Source organism: Cupressus sempervirens, chromosome 3 (assembly GCF_028749045.1).
Source record: "Cupressus sempervirens isolate cs-2001-9-10 chromosome 3, ASM2874904v1, whole genome shotgun sequence".
Classification (NCBI taxonomy): domain Eukaryota; kingdom Viridiplantae; phylum Streptophyta; class Pinopsida; order Cupressales; family Cupressaceae; genus Cupressus; species Cupressus sempervirens.
The window spans coordinates 811,383,108-811,398,714 of record NC_143120.1 but is presented as its reverse complement, the minus strand read 5'-3'; positions in this window follow the sequence as shown (position 1 = coordinate 811,398,714).

Here is a 15,607-nt window from a genome sequence, read left to right as displayed (position 1 = left end):
TTTGCAAACAAGTGGTTAGCTTTGACTAATTCTCATAGGTAGAAAAAACATGATTATACCTCTCCTATAACTCTTCATACTTCTTCTCCTTTTTATTTGCTACATTATGCACATAGGCAACATGTTCTTTCAGATCTCTAGTTGATTTAGAGATATTGGCACCTTCCACTCTCTAAAGGACTATGTTTTCCTTGATTCCAGTGTCATCAACAATCTACTTCTGAGAAGTAGATAATGAGAAGGACCAAGTAGCTAAGGTGGTTAAGTCCTCTCTATAATACATGCTTGTTGGAGGTCTATTTGATTCCTTAATATTTGGCCTTTTCAATCTCATGTTTTGCATTATGGAATCAAATGCCACAACATCTTCTATATTGACATTTGGTAATAATAAAACTCCTGATTTCCCAAAAATCTCTCTTCCCTCTTCTAGGGTAAGAGCCTGAAGCCTTTTCATCATTTATTCCTCAATTTCTTTAATGAGATCCTCTACATGAGCATTAGGCCTTTGTACCTTCTTTTTTTCTATTTTTTATGACATTTTTTTCCTATAGTGTTGCCATAACAACTGCTTGAAAGGTGGATGAAGACCAAAATCCTTCCTAATGGATTCAACATCTATCCTTAATAAAACTTCTCCATCTAAATCTATAATTTTTTGTGTAATAGGTTCATATTTTACTGCTAATTCCAACAATAGGTCTATATCTAGAAAGATAGTGGGAACTACTAATTTTCCTAAGTCATACCACCATGCATTGTATAAAGGGCTTCCAATATTAGCTAGACCATACCACCTCCTAAAGATATCTAAACCATTAACTAGCATGTGTGAATCATGGATATTATCATATTTATATTTTAGCCCTAATTGAACTTCATTCCTTCAAAGTTTTCCACTTGTTCATTGCTTGCTTGCCTTATTTTGACAGGGGTATATGGCTGATGAAAGCACCTATCCTCTTTATTGAGTGTACCTGAATACGTCTTGGGTGACATCTTTACAATTTTGGGTTACTAAGCCAACTAGGGTTCTATGTGGGTTTTCCAATTGCAAACTAGGGTTCTAACAACAGTTAAATACACTAAAGTAACCCATAATTTCAATTTTTTAGAAATATCAATTTAGGATTTGAATATAACACTGTGTTACTTGTTTTTCTTTTTCACTGAGAAAAACAACTCTAAATTTTCCTTTGAATTCTCCTACTATAGATGATCTTAGTCATCACAATTTTGGATCTTAAACATACTGGTTGACACTATGTTTTAAAATGATAGCCTTTAACTCCTTGAAAGTGGCATTAAAACCATTAATATTTGGGAAATAACTTCAGTTGCAAATGGAAAAAACCTTTTTCTTTTGTTATTGTAATAGATTTGAATTTCCATTGTTGATTGTCTTTTTATTTTGCATCAAATGCCTAGAATGTTACTTGACCCACAATGACCATCCTTATCATCACCTTGGACCCATTTCTCAACCAATGGGAACCAAGAAATGATGCCTCATAAGCCTCTTCAAAAATTCTATGCTCCTAAGAGAAGAATCTACGTGTTTTCATGTCACATTTTCACAAGACAAATGACAGACTTCGCAAGGACACATAGACTGTTGATGTTCTTTTAAGATGAATCCTCATAAGTGAATCTCCTTTATCATGAGATTAAGTCCTATTAGTTAATTTAAAGCTCATACAAAATCTTCTCATTAACTAGCTTGAGTCCTCTCAAGCACTGACTGGACACATGAAAGTATCTCACCTTTTTGTAAGGCAAGAGAGAGAAGCTCATAAAAAATGGAAGCCACCATTGTCTTTCATTTTAACTCTTGTGTACATAGTTGCATTCAAACCCACTGGCATCATCCATGTGGCCCAGTAATACTTCTAGCCCTGATGCGGGAGCATCTAGAGGTATAAGGGCAATCCTGTGTCACCCAAAAAAATGTACTTAGACTTAGTTTCTGTTTCATGTCTTTACATTTTTGGATACCCATTTGGCTCAAATAAAGGTTCCAACTCTCATAGTTCAACTATCAGTACGTTTGAAAATCCCAAAAAATAGGAGCATGTATTTGGGCCATCATTTCGATAAACTAGAAGGTTTGAATTGGCCAGATGAATGTAATCATGATTTAGAGCATTCCAGAAAAAGAATCAGGTCAATAGGCCCCACGGTTTGAAAGTTATTGCAGTTTTTCAGGTTTTGGAGACCTCCTAAGAATGCTTCAAAGTTAGGTTTGGGGCATTAAATGACCTTGAAAAGGGTCAAAAAAGGGGGACGAGCGAAGCTTGTCCATAGGGCTATAGAGTACTTCAAGAGCTTTCCGAAAATGTAAACGGTTCGTGAATCGGAGCTACGGTTCAAAAGTTATGCCTCCTGGAAGTTCGGCTACCGTTTCTGGATTCTTCTAGATTTGCACCGACTTCTAATGCAACTTCTGGAACCTTCTATTTTGTCAGTGGATGCCTACTAGCACTTTCTAGAATGTACTCCTAGTCTTTAACCCTCCGGGGTCTATTTAAGGAGATTTTTGGCATTGTAAAAGGCAGTTCGGATTGGAGCTTGAGAGGAGGTGCTAAAAGGAGAAATATTCTCCAGATTTATGCTATTGTAAGCCCGTAGGGCATGTTTTGAAGTTTATTTTCTCTGCACTATTTGTACTAGCTTATTTTATCAGTTAATATAATTTCCCTTTTCTATTTTGTCCATTCTATTGTTGAGTTTGTGTCCCCATCAAGTGGTATCAGAGCGGGTTTTCCTGAGTGTGTAGACAGAGTGCCGACTGTGAGGCAGTTTGCACCAGGACTGTGTGGTTGTGGGTTCGAGTTAGAAGATGCCTCCATGAAGAGAGCATGGTGGAAGGGCTAGAGCTATTGATCTTGAGGAGGTTAGAGCCCTCTAGAGACAGGTACAAGCATTGCAAGAGGAGCTTCGTAGAGGAGCAAATATTGCCGCAGATGGCAATAGTCAGGATGACAATAAAGAGGAAGTAATGGAGGTTGACGGGGAAGTTCTAAGTCCTATAGAGGAAAGGCTTTTTAGGGCCATTACTAAGTTTGGGAAAAGACCTACAATTGAAGTGGGTATATTTTCAGGAAATTTGAAACCAGATGAGTTGATCAATTGGATCAATGAACTGGAAGAATACTTTGAGTATGAGGATATAAGGGACCCAGATAGGGTTAAGTTTGCAAAGGCCAAACTGAAAGGCCATGCCAAAATCTGGTGGCAAGAGATTCAACTGGAAAGACTTAGAAGAGGAAAGGAGAAGATCACAAGATGGGATCACATGGTGGACAAATTGAAGAAGCAGTTCATTCCTGTGGACTACGAGCTTGATCTGTTTAAGAAGATGCATGGGTTAAAGCAAGCAGGAAGATCAGTCCAAGAATATACAGAGGAGTTTTACCGACTCCTGATTAGAACGGGGCATGCATAAGCAAATAAGGAGAAGGTTGCTCGTTATATTAGTGGGTTGCGACCTAGCATCCAGGAGGAATTAAGTCTGGTAAGAATGACCAGCGTTGAAGAAGTATACCAGTTTTCCCTACGAGTTGAAGAGAAGCTGAGTAAAAGGTTTGAAGGAAGACAAAGAGGGTGCGATCAAGGAGGAAGGGGAAGTGGTAGATCATCTGGAGGCCGAAATGAAACTCAAAAGAAAAATGAGGATGAGGGTACTAGCAGGAACCAGAGGAATGAGGGTTTCAACCGCTCCCGTGATCAAGACTTTGGAAATCAAAGAGGAAGAGGTAGAGGATGTGGACAAGGAAGAGGAGGCTTCTGTGGTACCTGTTTCCATTGCAATGAAGAAGGTCATCATGGCTTTGAATACCCTCAATGACAAGGAAGGACAGATAGGAGAACTGAGGGCCAAGCTAGGGTTGCTCATGTGGATGAGGATGCACAATCATCACATTCAGAGGATGCAGAAAGAGGAGAGACCTTGGTAAATGAAAGAGTCCTACTAAGTGGTGAGAATGAACCAGGACAACGGAGGAGTTTGTTCTATACCAGATGCAAGTGTGAGGATAAATGTTGTGATGTGATCATTGATGGTGGTAGCACTGATAACTTGGTATCAGAAGAGATGGTCTCTAAGCTGAAACTCAAGAGGGAGAAACATCCCCAGCCCTATCAGATTTCTTGGGTAAAAGATGATCATAAGGTCCTAGTAAGTGAACAATATTTAGTAAAATTCAAAATTGGGAGTTACCATGATGAAGTTCTCTGTGATGTTATTTCGATGGATGTTTACCATCTATTGTTGGGTAGACCATGGCAGTTTGATAGACATGCAATACATGATGGACATGCAAACACATACTCTCTGACAAAGGATGGAGTTCGCCACAAATTGAAGCCCATGAAAAAGGAAGGTGAAAAGGTATGTAGCAATGCTAGGATTTGTCTTGTTGATGGAAGGAAGTTTTTAGATGGCATGAAACATCAACATATGTGCTATGCTTTGATTCCTAGGAAAGATAAAGAAGGTAGTAGTGAAATACCATTTGAAGTTTTAGATTTACTAGGGGAATTTGGAGATATTATCTCTGATAATGTTCCAAATGGATTGCCACTAGTAAGGTAAATCAGTCATCAGATAGATCTGATTCCAGGAGCTATTTTGCCCAACAAGGCTACTCACAGGATGACTCCTACTGAAACAGAGGAGCTAAATAGATAGGTTCAGGAGCTGTTGAGGAAGGGCTTGATTCGAGAGAGCCTGAGTCCATGTGCAGTACTTGCAGTACTTGCACCAAAGAAGGATGGAGAGTGGAGGATGTGTACAGATTCTTGAGCTATAAATAGGATAACCATCAAGTACCGGTTTCCTTTACCAAGGATGGATGATCTTATGGACTGCTTGAGCGGAGCTCAGTACTTCACAAAGATAGATCTAAAGAGTGGCTATCATTAGATACGGATTCGAGAAGGAGATGAGTGGAAAACAGCCTTCAAGACCAAGGAAGGTCTTTATGAGTGGTTAGTCATGCCCTTTGGATTGACGAATGCCCCAAGCACCTTCATGCGGCTCATGAATGAGGTACTTAAGAAGTTCTTGAGAAAATTTGTTATTGTCTATTTGGATGATATTTTAATTTTCAGCAAGACTTTGAAAGAACATTTACTGCATATTTGTAGTGTCCTTGAAAGGCTAAGGAAGGAGAAACTGTTAATTAATCTAAAGAAGTGTGTCTTTGTAAAAAGGGAGTTAGTCTATTTGGGATTTGTTATATCACCTGAAGGTCTCAAAATGGATCCAGAGAAGGTAAAAGCCATCTTGGAATGGCCTACTCCAAGGTTTGCTACTGAGGTAAGATCATTTCATGGTCTGGTTAGTTTTTACAAGAAGTTTATTAAGAATTTCAGTGGCATATGTGCACCTCTAACTGATACAATAAGAGGGGATAGAAAAGAGTTCAAATGGAATGCAGCAGCTGCGAGAAGTTTTGAATTGCTGAAGAAGAAGGTGACTCAACAGCTTGTGTTGGCACTTCCAAATTTTAGAAAAGTGTTCCAGGTGGATTGTGATGCTAGTGGTAGTGCTATTGGGGCTGTATTAAGCCAAGAAGGTAAGCCTATCGCATATTTTAGTGAAAAATTGAATGATGCAAAGAAGAAGTATTCTGTTTATGATCAAGAGTTCTATGCAATAGTTCAGGCCTTAAAGAAATGGAGGCATTATTTATTGCCAAAGGAATTTTTTTTTTATACTGATCATCAGGCATTACAGTACCTAAATAGCCAAGGTAAATTGAATCAGAGGCATATGAAGTGGGTAGAATTCTTGCAGAGTTATACATTTGTGTTGAAGCATAGAAGTGGAAAATCTAACAGGGTTGCAGATGCATTAAGTAGGAGACAGTTGTTGCTTACAACAATGTAGGTTGAAGTAGTTGGGTTTGATGAACTCAAGAATTTTTACCCTGAGGATCTGATTTTGCTGAAGAATGGAAAGCTTGTAAAGAACCTGTTGCTGTGGATAGAGCCAAGTGGTTAGACTATTTGATTCAGGATGGCATGTTTTTCAAAGGTAGTCAATTGTGCATTCCAAGGAGTTCCATGAGGGAAAATCTAATTAAGGAGAAACACAGTGGAGGGATGGCAGGACATTTTGGTCGGGATAAGACCATTGCCATTCTTAGAGAACATTATTTTTGGCCTCAAATTACACAGGATGTGAAAAATTTTGTACAGAGTTGCCAGGTTTGTCAAGTTGCCAAGTGGTTTAGTCAAAATACTGGGCTATATCAGCCATTGCCTGTTCCATCAAGGCCATGGGAGGACATAAGTATGGATTTTGTTCTTGGATTGCCAAGGACACAAAGGGGTAATGACTCAGTATTCATGGTGGTTGATAGGTTCTCCAAAATGGCACATTTCATTCCATGCCAAAAAACTCATGATGTTGTCCATATTGCAGACTTGTTTTTCAAAGAGGTGGTAAGACTACATGGTCTTCCAAGGAGTATAGTTTCTGACAGAGATACTAAATTTGTGGGGTATTTCTGGAGGACATTGTGGAAGAAGTTGAGAACAGACTTGAAATTCAGTTCCATGCATCACCCACAGTCTGATGGCCAAACAGAAGTGGTAAATAGAAGTCTAGGCAATTTGCTGAGATGTTTAGTTGGAGATAAACCCAAGGGATGGGATTTGATTCTACCACAGGCAGAGTTTGCTTATAATAACTCTGTAAATAGGAGTACTGGAAAATCACCATTTCAAATTGTATATGGAAATAGCCCAAGGACTACACTAGAATTGAGGAAGATAGAAAAAGGGGAGAGAACAAGTGCTGAAGCTAAGGAATTTGCTGAACACATCAAGCATCTACATGAGGAGGTTCAAGCACACATTATCAAGATGAATCAAGAGTATAAAGCTAGGGCTGATGTAAGGAGAAGACATAAGGAATTCCAAGTAGGGGATCTAGTCATGGTGCACTTACGAAAAGAAAGATTTCCAGTTGGTACTTACAACAAGCTGAAAATGAAGAAATTTGGCCCCTGCAAAGTTTTGAAGAAACATAACTCAGGAAATGCATATGAGGTGGAGCTGCCAGATGGTATTCACATTTCTCCCATTTTCAACATTGCAGATTTAACAGAGTATCATGATGATGGTGCAGATGAGGAGCTGGTTTTAGAGCCATGTCCAATTCTTGCTTCTAAGAAGGAGGAGATAGAAGACATTCTAGATCATCATGTGGGTAGGAGTACCAGAAACAGGCAGTATGAAGAGTATTTGGTCAAATGCAAAGGATGGCCGATCGAGGACTCAACTTGGATTTCAGCAGCTAAGGTTTCCCATTTGGGATTTCCTCTACCATCCATAAAGTGACAGGGTCACTTTTCAATCTACCCCGGGTGTCTGATGCAGGAGCATCCAGAGGTATAAGGACAATCCTGTGTCACCCAAAAAAATGTACTTAGACTTAGTTTCTGTTTCATGTCTTTACATTTTTGGATACCCATTTGGCTCAAATAAAGGTTCCAACTCTCATAGTTCAACTATCAGTACGTTTGAAAATCTCAAAAAAATAGGAGCATGTATTTGGGCCATCATTTCGGTAAACTAGAAGGTGTGAATTGGCCAGATGAATGTAATCATGATTTAGAGCATTCCAGAAAAAGAATCAGGTCAATAGGCCCCACGATTTGAAAGTTATTGCAGTTTTTCAGGTTTTGGAGACCTCCTAAGAATGCTTCAAAGTCAGGTTTGGGGCATTAAATGACCTCAAAAAGGGTCAAAAAATGGGGGATGAGTGAAGCCTATCCATAGGGCTATAAAGCGCTTCGAGAGCTTTTCGAAAATGTAAACGGTTCATCAATCGAAGCTATGGTTCAAAAGTTATGCCTCCCGGAAGTTTGGCTACCGTTTCTGGATTCTTCTAGATTTGCACCGACTTCTAACGCAGCTTCTAGAACCTTCTATTTTTTCCGTGGATGCCTACTAGCACTTTCTAGAATGTACTCCTAGTCCTTAACCCTCTCAGGTCTATTTAAGGAGATTTCTGGCATTGTAAAAGGCAATTCCGATTGGAGCTTGAGAGGAGGTGCTAAAAGGAGAAATATTCTCCAGATTTATGCTATTGTAAGCCCGTAGGGCATGTTTTGAAGTTTATTTTCTCTGCACTGTTTGTACTAGCTTATTTTATCACTTAATATAATTTCCCTTTTCTATTGTGTCCATTCTGTTGTTGAGTTGTGTCCCCATCAAGCCCTGATTGACTCCTTAGGTCTCACCAAGCATTTTCTTCACCAAAAAATGTGACATGCATCAAAATCTTTCTTTTTGCCAAGGTAAGAGAGAGACGTTCATGAAGATGCAAGAGCCATTCGATTGATAGTTGGTCCATTTGTAGAGTGTATTTGATCATCCTTAAGTCCACATGGCATCATTGGAGGCCTTTCCTTAATGACTTTTTCTTTCAGACCCTCCATGTCTGATCCATATTGGAATTACATAGACTAATGAAAGTAATAATAATTCTTCTAACTAGATAGGTCCCACTGCATCCATCCAAGCTTAGGTCACTGCCATGTGTCAAGATCTTGCTTTTTTCACAAGGCAAGAGAGAAGTTTGCAAGTAAGTGAGAGCTATTGATATCTCAACTAGAAATGTAATGAGATTTGAAAGCTTTGGCCCACCATCAGACATGTGTTTACATCTCACTTTTTTGTAATGATCTCTATCAGGCCTCATGAAGATGCACTATCTTTTGGATTGTATCCCCACCTTTCTTGCAAACATACAAAGGTAGATTGGTTATGCACTAAGGTTTTAATATTGAAAATAATGTGGACCACAGGTAGATGACTTAAAGAAAAGTTGTGAGTAGCTAGGGAACTAAAAAGGGGCCAACTACATGGTATGACAACCCTTTCTTAAACATATATTAAATAGAAGTTATTTTCATGGGTTACAAACTCATGAAAAAGGAAAAAGGATGTCACTTCATGATGCACTTAAGTTACTAAAAAATTAACTTCAAGATATAAAAATTTAAGCACTTCCACACATTTTTCTAGGGTTTTCACTTTAGGGAAACTTTCACTTGGATAGGCACAGAAAAACCCTAGTTCGAAACAAGCACACATAATTTTTATTTTTCCTATTCAAGGATTTTGTGAATCTGCAAAAAATACTATCAATAGTGGCTCTATTTGGGGATGATCAATAATTTATGTCCATGCAAGATTCTAGAATCACTGGGAGAGAAGACCACACATTTGACAACATTTTGGAAATCACAAGGTAGAACAAAAAAACAACACATATCGAAAAGAAACAAACAAGACTATATACAAGGAAAACAACAAGAGGAAGGAAGAACACACCTATACATTGTATATGTGGAATGTGGCCTCAGAGTTCAACACACACTTCAACATAGTCCTTGTATACAAATTCATCCTAGAATGAACATGAGATTGTTCGCCCAATAAGAGTTCTGCAAGCCAACCTATTGCCTGTTTATGCTCTCAAATTTGAGGTGCAAGCAACCAGACTATTCTAGAATGAAGGATTTAAATGCAATTAAGTCTATATGAGTGTGCAATTAATCTAAAATGAAATATGCATTTTATCTAAGAACATATAAAATAAGCTAGACTATATGGATGCATATTAAAGCTAAATGATGTTAAAGCTAAAATAATGAAAAAGCTGTAGTGCCTGCCCCTAGTTCACATTTTCGTTATCATTGTCAAATTCCTTAGGCTGATTTTATGCATTGATTAGTTTTAGAGATACTGGATTTACAATATTATTATATTATTTCATGTTTTGAATTACAAATATATCAGTTATAATTGTTTAGTTGATTTCATTTCACATGATGTTAATGATGTTTTCATGATTTCTAATTAGTAAATGTGGTTTCTTTCATAAAAATGTTAACATGATGTCTTTAATGATGATTATGTTGTATTGATAGAGATGCATTATTATATGTATGCATTTGATGTTAGACTTGTGATTTTTATGATACTTACCCCATACTTGCATGTGTATGGTGTGTGTGTTTATTTTATCTTTCTGTCTGACGTGTTTGATGTGGTTAAGGGAGCGAGTCGTAGTCACCTGCTAGTTGGGATCTACATGATTAACCACTCCCTACCATTGCCTATTTAGTTTAGATATAATTATATACATGTACATGCTCATCTTTTATGCGGGATGCAGGTACCAGGCATCGACTTCCCTGAATTGCTAGGATGAGCGTGCCCTATTAAATATACTCAAATGGTGAGAATGGGAAGATAATGATTAGGTCCATTCCTAGCCATAGCCTAAAATACTTGTCCTGCAAGCACGACTCGTAACAGACTGTCTACCATTTTTTAAAACTCGTGCGTATTTTGTGTGTATGTTGTTTTGTGAGTCTTTGATGAATTTTCTATTATTTAAGTCTAATTAAAAGATTAAATTAATGATTTAATTTAATGGAAATTATTATGACATTTTAATATTTAATTATATTTAATTAATTAAGAAATTAATTAAATAAAAAGAATTGAATTAGAAGATATAAGTTATAAGAATAAATTTAGAACATGATAATATTTATTTAATTTAATAATAATATATTTAGAGTTCATTTTTAAATAAATGCTAAATATTATTGTTATTTAAGTTAATAAATATTTATCAAATCAAACATTCAAAAATAAATTAAGAAGTGAAAAGATATTAATTTATGAAAAAGATCTAAGTTCGCATGAATGAGTTTAAAATATAGAAAATTAATTAAAAGATAAATATGTGAACTTAATAAGGATATTTTAAAGTGTGCATGAGATTTAAAAAGTTAATAAATTAATTTAAAAGTGAAGTCACTTGAAAAAATTAAATAAAGTAATTTAATAATTCATTTGTCTTAATTAAAAGAAAATTAATTGTGCATGAAAGAATTAATTAAATAAAATAATTATAATTTTAGAGTGGTGGTGACAGAAACCCTAAAAGGTAATTAGATTCCATATTAGAGGGTTTCGGGTCATTATTGCACACACAGGTTTATGGAGAGCAATTCGAAGGGTTTGGAAAGAAAAGAATTTTACGTGGCTTGAAAGATTTTGCTTGCCAGAGGAATTTTGCATCTAGTTGTCAGAGGTTAGCATCAAATCCAGGTAGAATCTCGTGGCTTGATTGTATAGTGGTTTTCACTCTTCAAGTTTCTGTTTGCTCCATGTCTTTTGCATGTGTTGTTTTTCTGGTATGCAATATTGTTCTTGTTTGAGAAATATCTGTACATGGCTTAGATGGGGTACTTTGCTGAGTATATTTTAGGGAATTGTATTTTAATATGAATAAGATTGAATAAGAAATCAAACAAATGTGAGATCTATTGGATATTGAAATTGGGTTTGAGATTTAAAAGATAAATGCTATCCCTTTTCAATAAATTTTAAGAACGAAAATTAATCTGGAAAAAGTTTGAAATGAAAAGAAAATTTTGAATTGGAAATTTGAATGGTTAAAATTAGTTTTCCTATCAAAATTGTAATGTAAACGTTATTAAAAAAAAAAAAAAAAAGTATTATTGTGGAGTTGATTGAAACAAATATCATAAATTTTAATAAAATAAAAATTATAAATTTATAAAAACAACTTTTAAATGTCATATATAATAATTTTTAAAAATATATACATATCAATCATATTAAATTTTAAATGAAATTAAACTTTTTAAAAATCAATTGGGAAGTGGGGGCCATGACCTCCCCCAACCCCCCCTTGGCATTTAAGCCACCAACAATTCCTGCTGACATAGGTACTACGCAGGCAAGCTGCCGCAGGCCCTGCAATAGTAGGCCTGCCACACGGTAGTGAAGCCTTTTAAAGGCTTACGCATGCTTTTAAAGCAATGCATTTTTGTGTTTGCATATAAATTTTTATTTTAAAAAAAAAGGGTATGTAGAATCGTTTTTAGTTTTTTATTAAATTTTAAATTAAATTAAAATTATATTATTAATTATTAATAATTTTATATTATTATTTATAAAAATTTATTATTAAATTAATAATTATTTAAATTATTAATGAGTGAGATATAGTAAATGATTATTAATTAAATTAATTAAATTTTGATTTAATTAAGAATGATTAATACGAAGGTTATATAACAATGTGTAATTTTATTAAATGTGTAAATTTAATAAAATTGTAACGATTTTATTAAATTTAGTAATTATCACTTTTATAACTCAAATAAATAATCGATTATTCTCTAATAATTCTTTTAGGAAAATGACAATTATTATGAAGGTAATTTTACATATTTCAAATAAATGAATGGGGTAATTTTATAGAGTTCACTTGTGGAATTAAACTGAAAATTCATTTACTTGAAATGTACATTAAAATTTTAATTGAAACTTTACTTGTAACCCAATTATGTATTTTAACTATGAAATTGTGATGTTGCTTGTACTATCTATGCTTTTGGATTTTGGAGTCGTCAATTAGGTGTTGATTAGTTTAGGATGTACACCAGAGGTTTTTGTGAGATTTCTTTTATACCATTTATGTGGTTGGATGTAATGATGTGTTTTGTGATTCTTTTATGATGTTTATTTGTTCTGGATGTTGTAATGGGCTTATGTTTTAAGCTGGAAGTTACATTTATGAGATATGCTTTGTGGCACAATTATGTATACTTGGGTTGGGAGAACCAACTTATTTTCAGGTTGCCTGTTAAGGAATCGAGTTCGATCATTATGGGTGTTTTGGTATGGGACACAACTATATTTTTTATGTGCTTAGGAGAAGTTGTCTAGGTACGTGACTTGGGAGTGGCTTGCAGTAGGGGTTTGGGACCCAAAGTGGTCAGTGCCAGGGTAACCTAATGCAAGTTATGTAATAAGTGATAATCTAGTAATTAAAAATTTTGGGGGGAAAACACACTAAAAAGATAAGTTAGATATATTTGATCCACCCATGCCTTGAGCGCGTATATAGACTAACGATGGGAATGGGATGAGTGCCTCATCTTCTTGATAGGGCTTTTTGGTTTCCACATGTGTGATGTTGAGGGTTCGGGGTTCAGAGTAACCAGTCCAAGGTAACTCAACGCTTGAGGGTCTGGGGTCTATTAAGAAATCAGTCCAAGGTAACTCAAGCAGCCATGTGATGACACTGCCCAGTAAGTAGCCTGAGTCTCCTTTGTAGATTTGTGTACCTCTAGTGGTGTACTTATTGTTGGATGTGGTGTACTTATTGTTGGATGTGTTTATTATGGTTATTTACTTTTGTTGATGATGATTGGTGATTCATGGATTATGTACTTTTGACATGTGGTTATTGACTTGAGAGGATATCTTATGTTGACTTTATCTTATGATCTTGGTATTTGGTTTATACTTGGTTCATGTATGATGTTGGTTATGTGGAGTTGGTATTGGATTGAGTGTTCTTACTTTTGGATTATTTTATCTTCTTGAGTAGCATGTGTTACCTTTGAGGTAGTTTTGGCTAGTAGGTATTCCATGCCTAGGAATGTTTTATGTTTGATAGCCATATGTGGATCATTCATTATCTTCCCTGCATAGTGGGAGTGGAAGCCTGACTAGGTAACCACGCAGTCGGGAGGTAGTGTCTTCTTACCATTTGGGTTTCTCTCACATTTATAGCTATTGGATGTTCTTTGCAGAAGATGTACCTTTATCATTCTTATTTCTTATCTTAGAGACTTCTTTTCAGATGATGTATATACGTTATCATGTATCCTAATGTATTGTATCTATTCTCACACATCCTGTGACATGTGCAGTGGATGTTATTAATTGGATGTACTTTCAATGTATTAGATATGCTTATGCTTTGCTTATGCAATTATGTATCTGTTATTCCTTTATAATCTTGAGACATTGTACTTGGAACTTAAACTAATTAATTTTAAATTATTAAATGTGACTCAACGTAGAGGAACCCTTGAGGAATTGAAACTGTATCTATAATTGCAAATGTGTATTTGATGTGTATGTTCATGTTGCTTCCGCATTAATGTTATCTTGATGTTGTTAAAAAAAAAATTTTAAAAAAGTTCAGTAAACATTGTAACATGTTAGGTTTATTTCTCTTGGGTTCCCGAGTGGGGCGTTACAAAAGCTATGACAAGATTGAGTCTGCAATTTGACATCAATTCAATATCATCAAAATCCAACCTCTTTAATGAGGAATTAAGAGTCTCTTAAATAGAATTCAAGTAATCCATCAACAGTTGAGATCAATTCAAATAAACAGTTGAGATCAAGAGAAGATTCAGTTAGAATGGAAACTTCCTTAAGAAAGGGGAGTTAACTGAGCTTTCCATGAGCAAAATAAGGAATTAATGGATTTCATTCATTTTCTAATTTCTATTAACTAAAGAGTTTCCCTTTTCAAATTGAAAAGAAGATTTTGTCGATATTATTTAATTTAATAAGTAAGACATGACCTGATAAATGCCTTTTTCATTTAATTGAATATTCTAATTCAATTAATTAAAGTAGGCATAATTATTAAATTAAATATTTTAATTCCTTAGTACATTAGCCTTAGGATATAATTTACTTTAATTAAAGTATAAATACTTCAAATTAAACCAAATCTTAATCACTAGGTTTAATGCGACTAAAATGAGCCAATACTTTAGGAATTAAATAAAGAGTATAATGAATGCAGATTTAGGGTTTTCTACATTTGACAATTAAGTCAAGTAGCGAGTAGTAGAATAAGAATTGCCAAGTGACATAGGACTTAGGATTGATTAAAATAGACCAGAATTGGTGATCATAGCAATGAGCCAATTTTTGGGTTTTACATTTTTCCCCTCTTTGAATGAATGTGTGACCAACACATTCAATTCAAAGAAAATCAAAAAGCATGATGCAAAGATCAAGAAATGAGATTGGTTCCAAAGTTAATGATACAGAAACCAATTGATAAGCTTTTAAGAACCATCTCTAGAGCAAAGCTTAATCCCAAGGAACCCAAGTAGAGCACCTAGATACCTAAATTGATAAGCATTTTAAAGATTTCCTTTAGAATGAAGTTTAACCTTTAAGGATCTAGACAAATAATCTAGATACCTGAGATTGATAGCATTTAAAAGATCATCTCCAGAATAGAGCTTAACCTTTAAGGATCCAAATAGAACAACTAGATACCTAAAATTGATAGCATTTTAAAGATTATCTCTAGAAAAGAGCTTAACCTTTAAGGATCTAGATAGAACAGCTAGATACTTGAGGTTTGATAAGCATTTAAAAGATCATCTCCAGAATGGAGCTTAATATTTAAGGATCCAGATAGCACACCTAGATATTTAAGATTGATAAAAGATAGAAAGATCAAATTATGAGTCATAGAATCATCCCCAAAATGAGGCTTGATCCTTAGGAGTCGAGGTTTAGATTCTCTTGATACCTATCCATCGAAATCAATAATAACTGCTATAAAGTATGATCAACTAATGACAAGATGAAATAGATGACAAAGATGTCAGATAGAGGAAAACAAGATTCCCCTAGTGATGAGATGCCTCGAATGGTGAGGACATAAGATGGGAACAAGATACCCTGAGCAATGAAGATTTAGATTGATTTGGAA